We start from the raw sequence: 18,346 nt of genomic DNA, 5'->3' as shown, positions 1-18,346 counted from the left end.
TGCAACCCAATCAGTTTCCAGGTGGTAAACCAATTTCCCCTTAGGAACAATGTTAAAAATAGGGGACTGGTTCTGCCAGCAAAGAAACAGCAGGAGGAGTTTAATCCAGGCAAATGTGAGGTACTACACTTTGGGAGGGCAAGTGTTAAGGATAAATATACAATTAATGACAAGACCCTCAACAGCACTGATGTACAGAGGAACCTTGGGGTTCAAGTACATAGCTCTCTGAAAGTGGGCTCCACCCTGCACTTTCTACATCTCACTGATTTGGTCCTCTTGTAGTTTTTAAAAATCTTTCTTTTCCTTCTCATTGTATCCTGAATATCTCTGGACTTGTTATTACCACCTATTACCCTCGAGGGAACAAGTGGTAAATAACATTCATGCCACACAAGTACCAGGCATTAACACATATGTCCAATAAGAGAATCTAACCATCACTCCTTAACATTCACAAGTACATAAGATGGTAAAGAAGGCTTCCCTTTATTGATGGGGGCATTGAGTATAAAAGTCAGGATGACATGGTGCAGCTTTCCAGGACGCTGACTGAATAAGACATGAGCTACATATATATATAATTGCTATGGGGTTGTTTTCTCTGGAGTGGCTGAGGCTGAGGGGAGACTTGGTAGAAGTGTATAAAATGAGAGGCACAGATAGGGTTGACAATCAGAATTTTTTCCCCAGAGTTGAAATGTCTACTGGTGGAGGCATGCACTCAAGGTGAGAGGGGAAAAGTTCATAGAAGCTGTGAAGGGCAAGTTTTTTCCCCCCACAGAATGGTGGGTGTTAGGAATGCACTGCCAGGGGTGATGGTGAAAGAAGATACAATAGGAGTGTTTAAGGGGCTTTTAGATAAGCACATGAATATGCAAGGAAGGGAGGGATATAGGTCAAGACCATCAACACCTCCAATATCTTGTCCTTACCTATGTCAATTTGCTCAAAAACCTCACAGTCTCTCTCGCTGAATTCCATGTCATCGTCCTCATTTTCTTGAGTGAAGACATACATAAAATATTCATTTAATACTCTAGCAAAGTACTCTAGCTCCACCCACAAATTGCCTCCTTGGACCTTAATGGACCCCACACTTTCCCTGGTTATTCTCTTCCCATTGAAATACTTATAGAATATCTTGCGATTTTCCCTACTTTTAGCAGCCAGGGCACTTTCTTATCCCCTCCTGTATTTCTAATTGTTTTCTTAAGCTCCACTCTGCACTTTCAACATCTCACTGATTTGCTCCTCTTATAGTTTTTAAAAACCTTTCTTTTCCTTCTCATTGTATCCTGAATATCTCTGATCATTCATGGTGACAGAACACCCTCTGCTTGCATGGTTAAGTGCAGCTCCAACACCAAGAAGCTTGACACCATCCAAGACAAATCAGCCCACTTGATTGGAACTCCATCCACAAACATTCATTCCCTCCACCACTGACATGTGGATGCACCTTCACCACATGGACTGCAAGGCAGTTCATCACCAGCACTATCTCAAGGGCAATTAGGGGTGGGCAATAAATGACAGTTTAGCCAGTGACACCCATATCCCATGAGTGAATTTTAAAAGTAATTGGATGACCAATTTGGGAAAAAAAAATCACTGCTTGGTGCAGGATCTTGACACCTCAAGGTCCTGACCCAAAATCCAAACTCTTGACCCTGGTCTGTATGTATACAAGTGGTAAAATGGTCCTCATATTGACACTGAGGGCACCCACAGGACTGAAAACATTTGTTCACTACTATACTCTGCCTCTACTTTAGTCAATGTCACAAGTGTTTCTTCAGTACAGTTGCTGACATTTTGCTACTGTCCATGCCAGCAGGAGCTTACTGTCCTGCCAACTGTGCACCCCCCTGTGGATTTCCTGGTAACAAGGTGAGCAGTCAATGGAAAGACCTGTTGACAGCGGTGGGACCATATGATTCCATTGCCAGCAAGCATGCACTGACTCCCTCCACCAGGGAGCACGCCGTAGAGTGGGAAAAACCTCACCCTATATTTTCTATTTTACAATTAAGCCTTTCATGGGGTACTTGGTGAAACACCTTTTGAAAATCCATAGATACAACATTTACTGCATTGATTCATTTTGGCTGCCCCTTATTAACCTCCAAATGAGAATTAACCTTGCCTTCAATAACAGTCTTTAGTGGTTTTCCCATTCACATTAAACAGATTGGCTTGTCGTTATCAGGATTTTCCGTCTCCTCTTTTTGAACAATCCTCTGCTTCTCTGACACCACTCAAAATATTGAACGAGGATTATGACCAGAGCTTCTGAATCCATCCCAATTTCCTTCAACAACTTTGAAAGTATATCTGGACAGGGTGAGTTGTTAACTTTGGGTTGATGCCAAACTATTTAGCATCACTTTTTTATCTATTTTATACTATCCTGAAACTTTCCTTGCCACTTTTCTAATACAGCATTAATCTCATCCTCTGCTTTTGTGAAGACAGACTCAGGAGCTTAGCCATGCCCTCTGCTTGCTCAAGGTTTCATTTATTGGTTCCCTAACTGTCCTGTTACTTTTTATACATTTACGTCTTTCCATGGATTGCCACCTTGCTGTGGTTGAGCGTTCCATTGATCCCAAGAGAGATACCATTGGGAATCTTAACTCCAGGCAAGGTCACCCACTATGCTAAGGTTGAGGGCAGGAACAGGGCAAAGTACAATCCAAACAAAAAGTCCTCAATGGCTGATCAGGTGACAGATGTTTGTGCGATATCAATGGCTGCATTGGTGAATGAAGGCTGCAGCAGTAGGTAGATCCCCAACCAGAGATTCCCTTGCCACAAGAATTGGATCTACCTCACATCAAGGATCGTGCATTTGATGATGTGCAATTGCATTCCTACATTACAAGAAGTCCCGCAGGAAGCATCTACCTAGAGGAAACCAATACACCTCCAACTCAGACAGGCCTGCGGTGAACAACGAGCAGTGACAGGACTGTGCAATCTGGAAGTCCCTAGCTTTGGGCTAGCACGTGGGCAGCGGAGTTTGATTCAGCCATTTTACTCTTGGAATACGAGCATCTTTCTTCACAACTGAGCATTCCTCTTCAGGATCCACTCAGCTCACCTGCACTGGGAAAGGGCTAGGAACGGATGGCCTAAAAATAGTCTGCTCTGTCTGCAAACTGGCTGGTAAACCACATCCAGCAGGCTCATCAACCTGCAGTTACAAAATCAAAGTTCAATTCAATCTCAGAACTGCAATGTACAAACCCTCATGGAAAACAAGCAGAACAGTTAACCAGAACGGAGAACTGCAATAGTTGTCCGTGAACTCAAACACTTTAGTATTGACATCCCTACCCTGCAAGAGACCCAAGGAGCTGACAAAGCAGTTATGGAAAGAAAGCTATGGTTATATCTTCTGGAGTGGAAAATCCGAGGTTCAGTCCATGAAGTATGGACTTGGATTCACCATCAAGAACAAACTCATCAACCGATTCTCAGAGCTCCGTGGGCATCAATGAATACCTCCTGACTCTCCATCTACAACTTGGTTTCTTGCAACAGACAATGGTCGTGAGTGCTTATGCCCCAACCTTTGATGCTGACTCTGAAGAAGGCTTCTACTTCACCCTGGACACCATATTCTCATGTAAGCTAGCAGGATTAGGCCATTCAGCCCTTCAAGCCTACTCCACCATTCATCTTGATCATGGTGGATCATCAAATTCAATATCCTGATCCCTGTAGCTCCAAGAACAATATCTAATTTCTTCTTGAAATCACACGAAGTTTTGGCCTCAACTACTTTCTATGGTAGGGAATTCAACAAATTCACCACCTTCTGGATGAAGGAATTTCTCCTTACCTCTTTCCTAAAAGTTTTATCCCTTATCCTCAAACTATGATCTTAGTTCTAGACTCCCCACCATCAGGAACATATTTTCTGAACCTACTTGTCTAACTCTGTTAGAATTTTATAAGTTTCTATGAGATCCCGTCTTACACTTCTAAACTCCGATTAATACAATCCTAGCCAACTTAGTCTCTCATCATATGACAGACCTGCCATATTCTCTCCAACATTTGTAAGGAAGATCAGATTATCCTCCTTGGGGACTTCAACTCCACAGTTGGAAGGGACTCCCAACTCTGGAAAGGATCCATTGGAAAGGACGGAGTTGGGAAATGCAGCTCCAACAGGGTTCTCCTGCCCACTAAATCTGTGGAACAGCAGATTGACATCACTAACATTGTCCCACTTCAAAGACAAATTCAAGACCTTCTGGAGACATCCACAATCAAAGCACTAGCACCGGATCAATCACGTCATCTTCTGATATCCTCATCACCAAAGTAATGACCATTGCACATGACTGCTGGATGCCATGATCATCCAAAATCTGCTGGGCTGGCTAGATGCTCAAGATGCCAAAGCAAATCATCTCCCAGATTAAGGAAGGATCTCAAACAAGAGAAGGACAAAGGAAGTGCTTCAAAGACACCCTGAAGGCTTACTTCAAGTAATGCAACATTGACATCAATGCTCAGAAGACCTTCGCTCAGAAGAAACTTACCCGATTGAAGGGACACAATTCTTCAGAACACCTGACGATAAGATGAGGTTCCGAAAGGAACCCGAGAAAGGAATGTCAGCAATTACAAGTCCAAGGATCAATCCCACCTCCAGGAACTACCTGAAAAATGTGCAGTCAGAGTTGGGGTTCATGAGCCACGCAAGGACCCACAGAATGCATGACCAGTGATATGGAATTTCTTAGGTGGACAATCATACTCGTTAGATAGTATTCGCCAAAGAAGGATATGTTTATAAAGAAAAACTGGATTCCAAGTCACGTAACCTGTTAATCCTTTCTCATACACTTGCTCTTTCACATCATTTTCCCATTGCACTCTCTGCATTCTGCTTGTTCTCTGATGGTATTCTGTAAGTAACATACATCTTAAACCTCCTTTTCTATGTTGCACTACTCTCCCTTAATGGAATAAGTTTGTTTTGTATTCAAATTCTCTCTGCTTTGGCGGTCTACCATTGCTTATTTACAGCTTTCCGAGCCAATATATTTTGTTATTCCAGTTGCTAAGACCGTACCTGGAGTATCTCATTCATCTTTGCGTCCCAGACCACGAGGAGGATATAATGATCTGGGAAGCAGCATAGCTCAGCTTCACTGGAATTGTGCCAGGTATTAAAAGGGTTAAATCAGAGGACAATTTGTACAAACTTAACATCCACCCCCTTGGGCTGACAGGGTTTAGTGGTGATCTAACCAAGATAATTAGCATTTATGAATGGACTGAAGAGAGGAAAGACAGGGATACTATTTCCTCCGGTGGTGGAATCCAGCACAATTGGGTATCATCGTAAAATTAGAGGTAGACTATTTAGTGATGAAATCAGAAAGCACAGCTTTACTCAAATGGTTGCGCTACATTTGGAACTCATCTCCCAAAATGTACATCTTAGCCAACTGAAATTGAAGACTGAGTTAAATTTTTGTGATGTTAAGGGTAGCGGAATACAGAACAACAATGGATAAGGTGAGGTGAGGTACAGGCCAATCATACATTCCTTACAGTGCAGAAGGAGGCCATTCAGCCCATGGAGCCTGCAATCCCACCCAGACCCGATCCCTGTAACCACATGTATTTACCTTGCTAGTCTCCTCTGACAGAGAGCAATTTACCATGGCCAATCAATCCAACCTGCACATCTTTGGACTGTGGAGAAAACTCGAGCACCAAGAGGAAACCCACACAGACAGTGATCCACGACGACCAGAATTGAATCTAGGTCTGTGTAGCTGTGTAGCAGCAGTGCTAACCATTGTGCCAACATGCCACCCATAGTCCAACTCAATGGAAGAACAGGCTGGAAGGGCTGAATGGCCTCACCCTCCTTCTGCGTTAGCTCTGTACAATTCACCAGGGAAACAACATTCTCAAACCCTAACAATAAATAACGCAAATAACTCACCAAATAGCACTGACTGAGAAGGGATTGGGGCAGGAGAAGATATTTAACTAGACGGGAGATAGTTACTTTTCTCTGAATCTAACTAGCTATTGTACAGTCAGAGCGCTGTCATTACCATAAAGCACTCACCTGATTGAAAAAACAGACATGGTAGAAAGAAATCCAACCAGCTACTGAAACAAAAATAACTCAGGCTCTAAATGCGTGTTTTTTTTAGGGCAGGACGGATTATTGGCTTCCTCTAAAATGAGACAAAAATTCCAAAACATGGATTCACACTAGTAACAATTAAGCTTTAAATATCCAGCATCAGTATAACAATCAGCACAAAGAAACTTTTACCTTCTCTGATCAATTGCATCAGGTGTTAAGAGGAAGCCACCATTCCAAAACATTGTTACTCTCAACAGGAAAACTTTTACAGCTTATCCTCACACCCAACCTAACAGGATCTCTGCACAGATATTTGTGCACACCCAGCTCAATGAGCAGCCACCACCAGAGGGAAAACCCGGACTGGATTTACACAACCAAAAGGAGTCCGTAAATCCACCACCAGATCTAACTCCAATTCCAGTAGCAAGGGAACCTGGATGGTTGGGGCTCTTCTTACTGGGTCCAGGATGGTCAAATTAGTAATGTTTCCAAAGGAATAAAGCAACCGGAATAAAATCGTCCATCCTGGAAGAGGTTACATGCAATTAAAATGTAAAATAGCTGTGGCAACATATATTCCAAACTTTGTTTTTATTCTTCAGTCTAGAAAACATCATGTTGAGTTTTTTTTTAATTCTTTCATGGCTGTGAGCATCACTGGCTGGGCCTTTATTTATTGCCCATCCCTAATTACCCTTGAACTCAATGGCTTTCTCGGACATTTTTTAGAGAGTTAATTATATTTCTGTGGGTCTGGAGTCGTGTGTAGGCCAGACTAGGTGAGGATGGCAGATTTCCTTCCCTAAAAGGACATTAGTGAACCGGGTGGATTTTTATAATAATCGATAATGGCCTGTTTTGATTCACATTGAAATTTGTTGCATCTTTACTACCTTATTGTTACAGCCATTGCAGGTGACATCACTCCAATACAACTGGAATACTGTATTCTGCCCATTCTCAATCATAATAGAGATACTGTTCTCCAATTATTCCCCTCCCCTCCCATTCTCCCTCCCATCCCCCACTTCCCCCACTGCCTCCACCAAGTGGCTACAGATAGTCTCCGAGAAGTTTCTAACCTCCATATGTGGTAAGGGTGGTGTCCAGCTACTAGTAAAATTCTGGCAGCCGCACTTTTATGGCCCAAATGGCTCCTGCCACACTGATACCAGGACAAATAAATAAACAAAAGTTGGGTCTGGAGGAAATAGCAACAGCAGAATCACCAGCAAAAGTACTGTCTGAAAGAAATGGGGTAGATGTTATGATCGGAATTTGTTGAACTCCATGTTGAATCTAGAAGGCTATAAAGTGTCAAAGTGAAAAACGTGCCTTTGAACTTATGTTGAGTTTCATTGACACAGTAGGAAGCCAAGCTCAGGGAGGGAGAAAGTGGAGCATGAAAAGGACTTGATTTACTTGAATCTCAGGGTCGGGCTGAATGAAGCTGTTCTACAAAGCAGCCACCCTGTCAGTTTGGATCTCTTAAAGTAGGGGAGAATTGTTACTGGGATATTACACATTTCACATGGTGTGAGTAGAAGCAGCTGGTGGTACAATGGCACAGTGGTTAGCACTGCTGTCTGATAGCGCCAGGGCCCAGTTCAATTCCAACCTCAGGGCACTGTCTGTGTGGAGTTTGCATGTTCTCTCTGTGCCTGTGTGGGTTTCCACCACGTGCTTCAGTTTCCTCTCACACTCCAAAGATGTGAAGGTTAGGTGGATTGGCCAAGCTAAATTCCCCCCCCCCCCACCCCCGTGTTAGGGAGATTAGCAGGGTAAATATGTGGGGTTATGGGAATAGGGCCTGGGTGGGATTGTATGGATTCAATGGGCTGAATGGCCTCTTTCTGTACTGTAGAATTCCATTGGCACACACCTGATGAAGGGGCAGCGCTCCGAAAGCTCATGCTACCAAATAAACCTTTTGGACTTTAACGTGGTGTTGTGAGATTACTTAGCATGGATTGAAAAGGGAGGGACCAGTGAATTGTTCAGATATTACATTCATTATTACAAAGTTTTCCAATAAACTTCAAAAGGCTTGTGACGTTATTAAATAATAGAGTTTCATTTGTGCAGTAAATTGCTATGGTATTCTTTTGGGGAAAAGAAGGGAACCTGTTTATAAAATTATGTCACGGGGTTCGTTTAGCTCACAGTGTAAGTGGCCGGACACGATTTCATAGAACTTCGTAGAAATAGGCTACTCAACCTCTTTGTCCAGTCAGTGCATCCACTCCACTCAAGCCTCATCCCTCTCGAATTACTGCAGTGCATACCAGTACACTACCAGTGGACATCGCGAGAGACAACAATCAAATCCTGGAAATACTCAGACAGCATCTGTGGAGAGAGAGAGACAGACAGACAGACAGAGACAGAGTTGCAGGTCGTGATGACTCTGCTGTTTGACCTGCTGAGTATTTCCAGTATTTTCTGTTTTTATTTCAAATTTCTGCAGCATTTTATTTCTATTACAATAGTTTCATTTATTGTATACCAATAAACATACCAGGGAAGGTATATCTTTCTTTTCATGACTTTTTATGTTTATGTTTAGTTTAATTATTAGTGGTATTTTAAGAAGGACATTTGTGAAAGTTTTTGTTTGGTCAGGCTGGGGTCACTTCTTTGGGCCAACGAAACATGGACATTAACTATTTCTTCACAATCTGATCTACGCATCTTAAATACATCAATGTGCTTCAAACATCCCATGGGATAGCGCGATCCGCATTTTCAAGCACCTTGGGTTCATCACAATTACTCATGAAGTGAGCAATCAGGAAACTGATCAGTGATCCCTGGTGGAAAGATAATATCTGTGATTGTCAAGTGAGTGCACAATTGAGCTTAAATCCCCCCCCCCTTCCCTCCGCCGCACACTGGTTTATTTGATGAATTACACGAATGAAGAACGGTTATTGGGTTAAATATGAGGGTTACAGCTGCCCATGGATCAGAATACAAGTCAGTTTGTACTTTCAGATTTTAAATATTAGACTGTTCTTAGAGGCCATGTGAGCAATGATATCATCTCTCTGGTTCCCACACCCCCCTCATTACCATTTCTGTACATTTCCAGGAACCTGAGACAGGCTGAGAGATTAAGCAAATGGCCCATTTCCATGATTTAGCTGATGCAATTCATGGCTTGGATGTTGGGAGCTACTTAAGGCTGATACAGCAAAAGTTTAAGTTTATTTATTTAATGTAGGCTTACACTAACACTGCAATGAAGGTACTGTGAAAATCCCCTAGCCCCCACACTCAGGCATCTGTTTGGGCACATTGAGGGAGAATTTAGCATGGCCAGTGCATCTAACCAGCATGTCTTTGGTCTTGGGAGGAAACCGGAGCACCAGAAGGAAACCCACACAGACACGGGGACAGTCTCCAAGAAGTTGGTAACCTCCATGGTGAGGGTGGTGTCCAGCTATACAGATTCTGTATAGACAGTGACCCAAGCTGGGAATTGAACCCGGTCCCTAGTGCTGTGAGGCGGCAGTGCTAACCACTGTGCCACCCCATTGTTTCATGACACATTCAATCTCACACACTATCTCACGACACAATCTATTTTTAGCCCTCTGCCCTCTTATTCAATGTGCGTGTTAGGTTGATTGGCCATTCTAAATTGACCCTTAGTATCAGAGGGATTAGCAGGGTAAACACATGGGGTTATGGGATAGGGTCTGGATGGGATTGTTGTTGGTGCAGCCTTGATGAGCCAAATGGCCTCCTTCTGCACTGTGGTGATTATGTAATTTCCTGCAGCCCAGAGCAATGCTAATGAAACTAGACACCTGGGCTGGATTTTCTGTTTATCTCAGGACCAGGGTTCTGGATCCTGACCCTGGTCTGAATGGGAAGCAGCCAATGGTCCTGATTGTCACTGAGGTGGGCCCTAATTGGAAAGAAGGTGGGTTTGACAAACAATTAATGGTGGTGAGTGCAAGAAGAGGACAGGAGTGTCTGAAAGTGCTAGCTTGATTTGAAGGCATGTGCCACCATTACTGTGGCAGCCATGCTGTGATACAAGGAGAGAGCAGAGGCCATAAAATGGCTGCCTCGAGCTTTAGCGATTCCATCCTCAAGATCATGCTGGAGGCAGTGCAAGAAAGGTGAGCGTCTTGGGGCTGTAGGGTGACTGGAGAAGGCCACCCAGCTAAAATCAGCTGGCTGCTATGTGATCCAGAGGACTAGGGTGCAGTACTGTAAGAGGTTCAATACACTTATTTGTCCTGGCAAGGTGCTGCCTGACACATAGATGGCAGGCTTCCAGATCTGCAGCCACAAACAGACACACCAGTTGAGCAAACAGAGTACATGATGTTCCTGCACCTTGGAGAAATGTGTCCCCAGGACAATAACTGACTTGTCATCAAGGCTCAAATATTTAGCACTACTGAGAAGCCCAAAGCAATAATAAATGCAGCTTTTTATCTACCTGCTGGAATTGGTGAGAGTTGCTGCTATATCTTTTGTCCTTGCAGGAGAAGAGGGCACACAATTCCAGGAAGACGGTTTATACAGATTGCAGAGTGCTCACCTCCAGCTTGCTACCCTTGTTAGAATGGAAAGACAGCACTGGACACTCCGAAGCTGCCGTTGGGCAATGGAGGAGCGGGAAACCTGGAAGAGACAATGTAAAGATATTGAAATCTGTAGATGAAGGGGATGGAGTACGTTCCTCCTCAGCCAACAGTGTGCCAAAACTTCAGCTGTGTTTTATACCTCCTGCAGGCCTGGTTGTAGAGAGGGATTATACCAGTGCTGCAGCAAAATCACTGGAAATCTCTGAAGAGGTGGATGTCACAAAGTTAAAAGTGTCACATCATTTCAATGCACCAGCGCAGATAGGCTCACATTGGTGGGTCATTAAGCCTGCCACACTGGACCAAGAGCATGTCATGAGTGCACAGAAGAGGTGAGAAAGGCAGAGCAAGCTGAAGGTCATTTCCACCCCATCTCCCAACCACCCTTGGACAATGGAGGACTGACACAGCCCAGTTGCAATAGCAAGGTGGCTCTACTTTAATCAGCAGTAGAAGATGTCAGGAGTTCCTGAAATAGTGTAGAACCATGGGCCGAGATCAGAGGCCTCCATTCAGCTCATCTGCACCATTGCAGCCCAGGGTTCTGAACACATGAGTTCCATCATGAGATTGTGGCCAACTGCTTGGAGAGCCATACATAGGAATACATACAGGAAGAGTGCACTGACAGTCACAGGAACATGATGTGGAGATGCTGGCGTTAGACTGGGCTAAACACAGTAAGAAGTTTCACATCAGTCCAACGGGTTTATTTGGCAAAAGCCACTAACTTTCGGAGCACTTCTCCTTCGTCAGGTAAATGGGAGTTCTGTTCACGAACAAGGCATATAAAGACACAAACTCAATTTACAGAATAATGGTTGGAATACGAGCTTTTACAGGTAATCAAGTCTTAAAGGTACAGACAATGTGAGTGGAGAGAGGGTTAAGCACAGGTTAAAGAGATGTGTATTGTCTCCAGACTGGACAGTTAGTGAGATTTTACAAGCCCAGGCAAGTTGTGGGGATTACAGATAGTATGACATAAACCCTGGTCATGTGTGCAGAACTTGGCTATCAGTCTCTGCTCAGAGACTCTGCACTGTCATGTGACATGGAGGGTGCTTACTCGAAGATCAGAGGCCCAATGCCCGTGACTGCTGAAGTGTTCCCCAACAGGAAGAAGACACTCTTGCCGGGTGAGTGCCAAGCGGTGTTCATTCATCCGTTGTCATTGTGTTTGCATCGTCTCCCCAATGTACCATGCCTCAGGACATCCTTTCCTGCAGCGATTCAGGTAGGCCACGTTGGCCAAGTTGCAAGAGTATGTACCTGGTGGATGGTGTTCTCACGTGAGATGATGGCATCCGTGTTGATAATCTGGCATGTCTTGCAAAGGTTGCTGTGGCAGGGTTGTGTGGTATTGTGATCACTGTTCCCCTGAAGGCTGGGTAGTTTTCTGCGGACAATGGTCTTTTTGAGGTTGTGCAGTTGTTTGAAGGCAAGAAGTGGGGGTGTGGGGATGGCCCTGGTGCGATGTTCATCTTCATCAATGACATATTGAAGTCTCCGGAGAAGATTTCATAGCTTCTCTGCTCTGGGGAAGTGCTGGACAACAAAGGGTACTCTGTCCATCATGTTCTGAGTTTGTCTTCTGATGAGATCGGTGCGGTTTTTCGCTGTGGTGCGTCAGATCTGTTGATCAATGAAGCGAGTGCCATATCTTGTTCTTATGAGGGCATCTTTCAGTATCTGGAGGTGTCTGTTATGATCCTCCTCATCTAGCAGATCCTGTGTATACGAAGGACTTGTCTGTAGGGGATGGCTTCTTTAACGTGTTCAGGGTGGAAGCTGGAGAAGTGCAGCATCATGAGGTTGTCTGTGGGCTTGCGGACAGTGAGGTGCTGAGGTGACCTCCTCGATAGAGATGCGTGTGTCCAAGAATGCAACCAGTTCTGGAGAGTAGTCCATGGTGAGTCTGATGGTGGGATGGAACTTGCTGATGTCATCACATAGTTGTTTCAGTGATTGTTCACCATGAGGCCAAAGGAAGAAAATGTCATCGATGTATCTAGTGTATAGCATTGGTTGAAGGTCCTGTTCGAATCTGTGCATGAAAATGTTGGCATATTGAGGTTCGAACTTGGTCCCCATGGCTCTTCAGTATGTCTGGATGAAGAATTGGTTGTTGAAGGTGAAGACATTGTGGTCCAGGATGAAGCGGATGAGTTGTAAAATTGCATCTGGAAACTGGCATTTGTCAGTGTTGAGTACTAAGGCAGTTGCAGCAATGTCATCATTGTGGGGGATGTTGGTGTAGAGTGCCAAGGCATCCATTGTGACGAGGAGTGCCCCTGGTTCAACTGCTCCATGTGTGCTGAGTTTCTGTAGGAAGTCCGTAGTGTCACGACAAAAGCTGGGGGTTCTTTGTACAATGGGTTTCAGGATGCCCTCGACATAACCGGAGAGGTTCTTGCACAGGGTCCCTTTGCCCGATGTGATGGGACGGCCGGATGTGTTTGCCTTGTGTATCTTCGGGAGGCAGTAGAGATCTCCAATACAGGGAGTGCAATACGGGGAGACGAAACACATCACTTTAACCTGTGCTTAATGCTCTCTCCACTCACACTGTCAATACCTTTAAGACTTGATTACCTGTAAAGACTCACATTCTGACCATTATTTTGTAAATTGAGCTTGTACCTTTATATGCCCTGTCTGTGAACAGAACTTCCGCTTACCTGACAAAGGAGCAGCGCTCCAAAAGCTAGTGGCTTTTGCTACCAAATAAACCTGTTAGACTTTAGCCTGGTATTGTGAGATTTCTTACTGTATTCACAGAAACATGCAACTCTCTGTAGCATAAACCAGTTAGTGACACTGATGGCATGTAGATGCGTGGTGTGGTCTGCCACGTTGGAGAACAGGCCTACTACGTGAGAGATCAGAAATCAATACTTAGAAACTGGATTAGCTGTAATCTATAAATGTGGCTGTGTGTGTACATACATGATGTGGGTATGCCGGCGTTGGACTGGCGTAAACACAGTAAAAAGTCTGACAACACCAGGTTTTAGTCCAACCTATTTATTTGATAATATACTCATAGGTTGGACTAAAACCTGGTGTTGTCAGACTTTTTACTGTGTACATACATGCATGCCTATGCGCGTCATTGCATTAATGCGGGGTAAGCGTGTGAGAATAAATAACCTTTATTCTAAACTCATGAAATCTTCTTGCTGAATGAGCTATTTGGAATATATGAAATAATAGCATTTGTGAGTGTTGAAAACGCAGCATGTGGACAACATGGAAAAGCTTCGAAAACACAATGCCAGAACAGTGCTCAGATAAAGATCTGTTAAGGAGCTGGATCGTTTGTGCGGAGTTTGCAGTGCACAGACTGCCAGTTTTGTGAGCGCGGCAGTATGTAGAGAGGACTAACATCGGGTTAGCTCAGTTGAGAATGGCGAGTGACCAGGGTGTGAGCCAGATCAATAGTGAACAAGGGAGAGCCAAAAAAAGGTAATTAAGCTTCAGTAAAGGTTGTGATAGCAGTTACAGCAAAACATATCCCAGAAGGAAGGAAGATCAAAGGGATAGTGTTAGAAATTCCACAAAATTCCCCAGTTTGAATTAGAATGCAACTTATGAACTATCCAAATAAAACATTTTTAAACAGCATTCTTATGACCACGATGGGAGGAGTGTACAGCTTATCCAGCCCCACTACTCCATAGGTCACACCATAACTGCAAATATTTACTTCACTCACCAAAATGGTTTACATTCGCTGCTGCTAGACCAAGAATAAAAGAGACTTTAACCAAGCTTCTTTCAATACTCTTAGAATAATTGATTTATCATGAAACAAAAAATATTTTAAAACAAGTTACAAAACTGGTTAACGTATAATTTTTTAAACTGAGAATGTAATGATTTACACCTTTTAAAATCATAACACACACACATACACACACACACACAGACAAATAAGGTCCCTGCAGAAGATGGTGTAAAGGGGCACATTTTGAAAAAGGATAAAGTTCAAAAAGCTCTTGATGCTGTTAATTTAGTTCTCCTACAAGTGAAGACAATCACAGTAGTTGTCTGGAAGTCCTAAGTTAAATCAATGAATGCCCATCTCAGCAATGCACACTTTCATGAACCCATCTCATTGAATGGAGCAGCCATGATCAGCTACCTGATGTGTTGCTACTTATTCCTACTTAGACTGTTCTGATCCATTGTGCAACCTGGACCTATCCACAAAAATGGAAACAAGCCTTTAATGAGCTGACAGGAAGCTCAGCAACTAGCTCAACTGGACACTGATGTGGATTGGGTGGGTTATTGGGTCCCACTTCCACCTTTCTGAGTGATATTGCTGAATGTCAGAAGTGTTGGGAAACCAGCATGGCAACTAACATCATGAAAATTGTCCACTTCCATTTCTGTTCCAATTTGACCAGAAAACTGCTGTCCTTGGTGAAGCAGGGGGCATTGAGCATGAACACCAGCCCAACTGCAATGTCATGGCCTGTTCATAGATAATTAATCACTTTTTTTAATATTTCATATATTGCTTTTATTTGTTTGCAATTCTCATTTTTAAAGTGGAGATTATGGTATTGAGACACTGCTTTTAATCTCTCACATCCTGAATTTTGTTTTTAAGAAATATAGTTAACTGGTTTTATGTTTTGTTTTAAATTATGAAATTTCATAATTATGTAAAAGATATTGGGATGGTCGTGTGGGGAGGGGGTGATATTGATCTGAATCCCTATTGGTTTGGCTGGGAGGAAAGCGAAACATGCAGTGCCATCAACCTTCAGCTTTACTGTCGAGAGTCGAGAGGAGGGGGGAGGATTTGTTTCTTCACCAAAGAGTGGTGAGCCTGTGGAATTCATTACCACAGGAAGTAGTTGATACCAAAATGTTGAATGTATTCAAGAGATAGCTAGATGTTGCACTTGGGGTGAATGGGATCAAAGGTTGTAGGGAGAAAGCAGGATTAGGCTGTTGAGTTGGATGATCAGCCATGATTGTGATGAATAGAGGAGCAGGCTTGACAGGCCAAATGGCCTCCTCCTGCTCCTATCTTTTATGTTTCTATGTTTGACTTGTTGTCACTCTGGATTCCCCACTGGCTATATTTCAAAATATTGGCTGGTCATATGTGGGAGAAATGCTTTCTAGGCAATGAAGTGAGCAGAATAGGTGCCGGACTGTCAGGAATTTGTTGGTGAGAATAGGTTTCGAGCATGCTAGGCTGTTGGTGAATCTGCACCAGTGCAGATGGTCCAGCATCAATCATAAACCTGGGGCTGAATTTTAGGTCCCACCCAAAGTTGGTGGGTTTCGCAGAGCAGAGTCCTGAAGATTGATCTTCAATTCAAAGAGGCTCCAGGCCAACCCTAAAAGTTTGGCAGCCTTACACAGTGGTAACACTGCTGTTTTTTGTGTCTTTTCTTTATCTACCTTTCTTTAAACAGTGGATGAGAGTGTGAGCATCTTCTTTCGAGGTGCCCTCCCTGCAATTTACCTTGGACCATAGGTGATGCTCCACTCATGCTAGACGGTCTCTGATTGGCTCTTCGGTTTCAATAGCCTGCCCTCCACCCTTGGATTTACAAGAAACTTGTTTTGTGCAAATGATGGGAGCACCCATGAGAACGCTTTAATTTTTACTAGTTTCTCCTGGAGGCATGTTTTTGAACCAAAAGCCCAATGGTTCCCACAACAATTCAGCCCTTGATGTTGATGGTCTAATGCAGGATTTATTTGATTTTATTTATTAATGTCATATTTATTAATGTACAGTGAAAGTATTGTTTCTTGTGCGCTGACAAAGCATATCATACATAGAGAAGGAAAAGAGATGGTGCAGAATCTAATGTTACAATCATAGCTAGAATGTTGAGAAAGATCAACTTAACGTGAGGTAGGTCCATTCAAACGTCTGATGGCATCAGGGAACAAGCTGTTCTTGAGTGTTAGTATGTGATCTCAGACTTTTATATGTTTTTCCTGACAGAAGAAGGTAGAAGAGAGAATTTCCGGGATGCGTGGGGTGCTTGATTATGCTGGCTGCTTTTCCAAGGCATTGGGAAGTGTAGGCAAAGTCAATGGATGGGATGTTGATTTGCGTACTGGACTGGGCTTCATTCACAACCGTTTGTAGTTTCTTGCAGTCTTGGACAGAACAGGAGACATACTAAGCTGTGGTACAACCAGAAAGAATACTTTCTATCGTGCATCTGTAAAAGTTGACGAGAGTCTTAATGGACATGCCAAATTTCCTTAGTTTTCTGAGAAAGTGAAGACATTGGTGGGCTCTCTTAACTATAGCATTGGCATGGAGGGATCAGGACAGGTTGTTAGTGATCTGGACACCTAGAAACTTGAAGGTCTCAGCCATTTCCACTTCATGATGTAGACCGGGGCATGTCCTCCATTACTCTTCCTGAAGTTGATCACTATTTCCTATGTTTTGTTAACATTGAGGGAGAGATTATTGTCAGCACATCAGTTCACCAGATTCCCTATCTGTTCCTGTACTCTGTCACATCATTGTTTGAGATCTGACCCATTACGGTGGTGTCATCAGCAAATTTGAAAATCGAATTGGAAGGTAATTTGGCCAGAGAGGTATAGAAGGAGTACAGTAAGGAGCTGAGGACACAGCCTTGTGGGGCACCGGTGTTGAGGATGATCATGGAGGAGATGTTGTTGCCTATCCTTACTGATTGTGGTCTGTGAGTTAGGAAGTTCAGGATTCAGTCGCAGGGAGAGGAGTCAAGTGCCAGACCATGGAGTTTAGCGATGCGTTTTGTAGGAATAATGGTGTTGAAGGCTGAACTTAGGCAACAAATAGGGGTCCAACACAAGTGTCTTTGTTATCTAGATGTTCCAGGGTTGAGTGCAAGGCCAGGGAGATGGCGTCTGCTGTAGAGCTTTGTGGCGAACGGCAAACCGTAGTGGATTCAATCTAGGAGGCTGGAATTGACTCGTGCCATATCTAACCTTTCAAAACACTTCATAATGATGGATGTCAGAGCCACCAGACAATAATCATTAAGACACGCAGCTTGGCTTTTTTTTGGTGCAGGTATGATAGTCATCTTCTTGAAGCAGATAGGGAGCTCAGATTATTGTGAAGAGAGGTTAAAGATGTCTGCAAATACCTCTGCCAGTTGATCCACACAGGATTGGAATGCTTGTCTGGGTACCCCATTTTACCCTAATTATCAACTGACCCCAATAGATTATTTGAATGTGCAAATTGAATTCATTTAAATACTCACTGCTCATACGATTTCACATTTAATGGTGGTGACCTGGCTGATAGTGATCCCCACTATTCACATGATTTAAAAGCAGATTATCTAGTGGTTAGTGTATTTTGGCTTTTGGGAGCTTAACATGTGCATGAATTGACCTGTCACATTTCAACAGTGACGACACTTCAAAAGGTACTTCATTGGCCATAAAGCACTTTGGGATGTTTCAAAGTTATGAGAGGTGCTAGATAAATGCTTCTTGCTTTAAACACAATTGTTACTTTTCTGTCCTGAAGGGCTAAGTCTTTGCTCATACACTATTGCAAGGCTACCAGAGTTCTCCCTTGGTCAAAGGGCAATTGAGACTTAACCACATT

At 43.4% G+C, this 18,346-nt stretch overlaps 1 protein-coding gene across 3 annotated transcripts in view; it reads right to left on the bottom strand.

The window, feature by feature from the left end:
• LOC145342168 (synaptotagmin-like protein 2) overlaps positions 1–6,438 on the bottom strand; it is a 95,671-nt gene extending 89,233 nt beyond the window's left edge. For all 3 annotated transcript variants that reach the window (XM_080187464.1, XM_080187466.1, XM_080187465.1), the window contains exon 1: positions 6,323–6,438. The gene's annotated coding sequence lies outside the window, so the exon portion shown is untranslated. The remainder of the gene's footprint in view (positions 1–6,322) is intronic.
• Positions 6,439–18,346: the final 11,908 nt, after the last annotated feature.

This window comes from Carcharhinus amblyrhynchos, chromosome 4 (genome assembly GCF_965287045.1).
Source record: "Carcharhinus amblyrhynchos chromosome 4, sCarAmb.v2.hapA, whole genome shotgun sequence".
Lineage (NCBI taxonomy): Eukaryota > Metazoa > Chordata > Chondrichthyes > Carcharhiniformes > Carcharhinidae > Carcharhinus > Carcharhinus amblyrhynchos.
The sequence above is the reverse complement of the archived record's forward strand: the minus strand, read 5'-3'. Positions and strand labels throughout refer to the sequence as shown.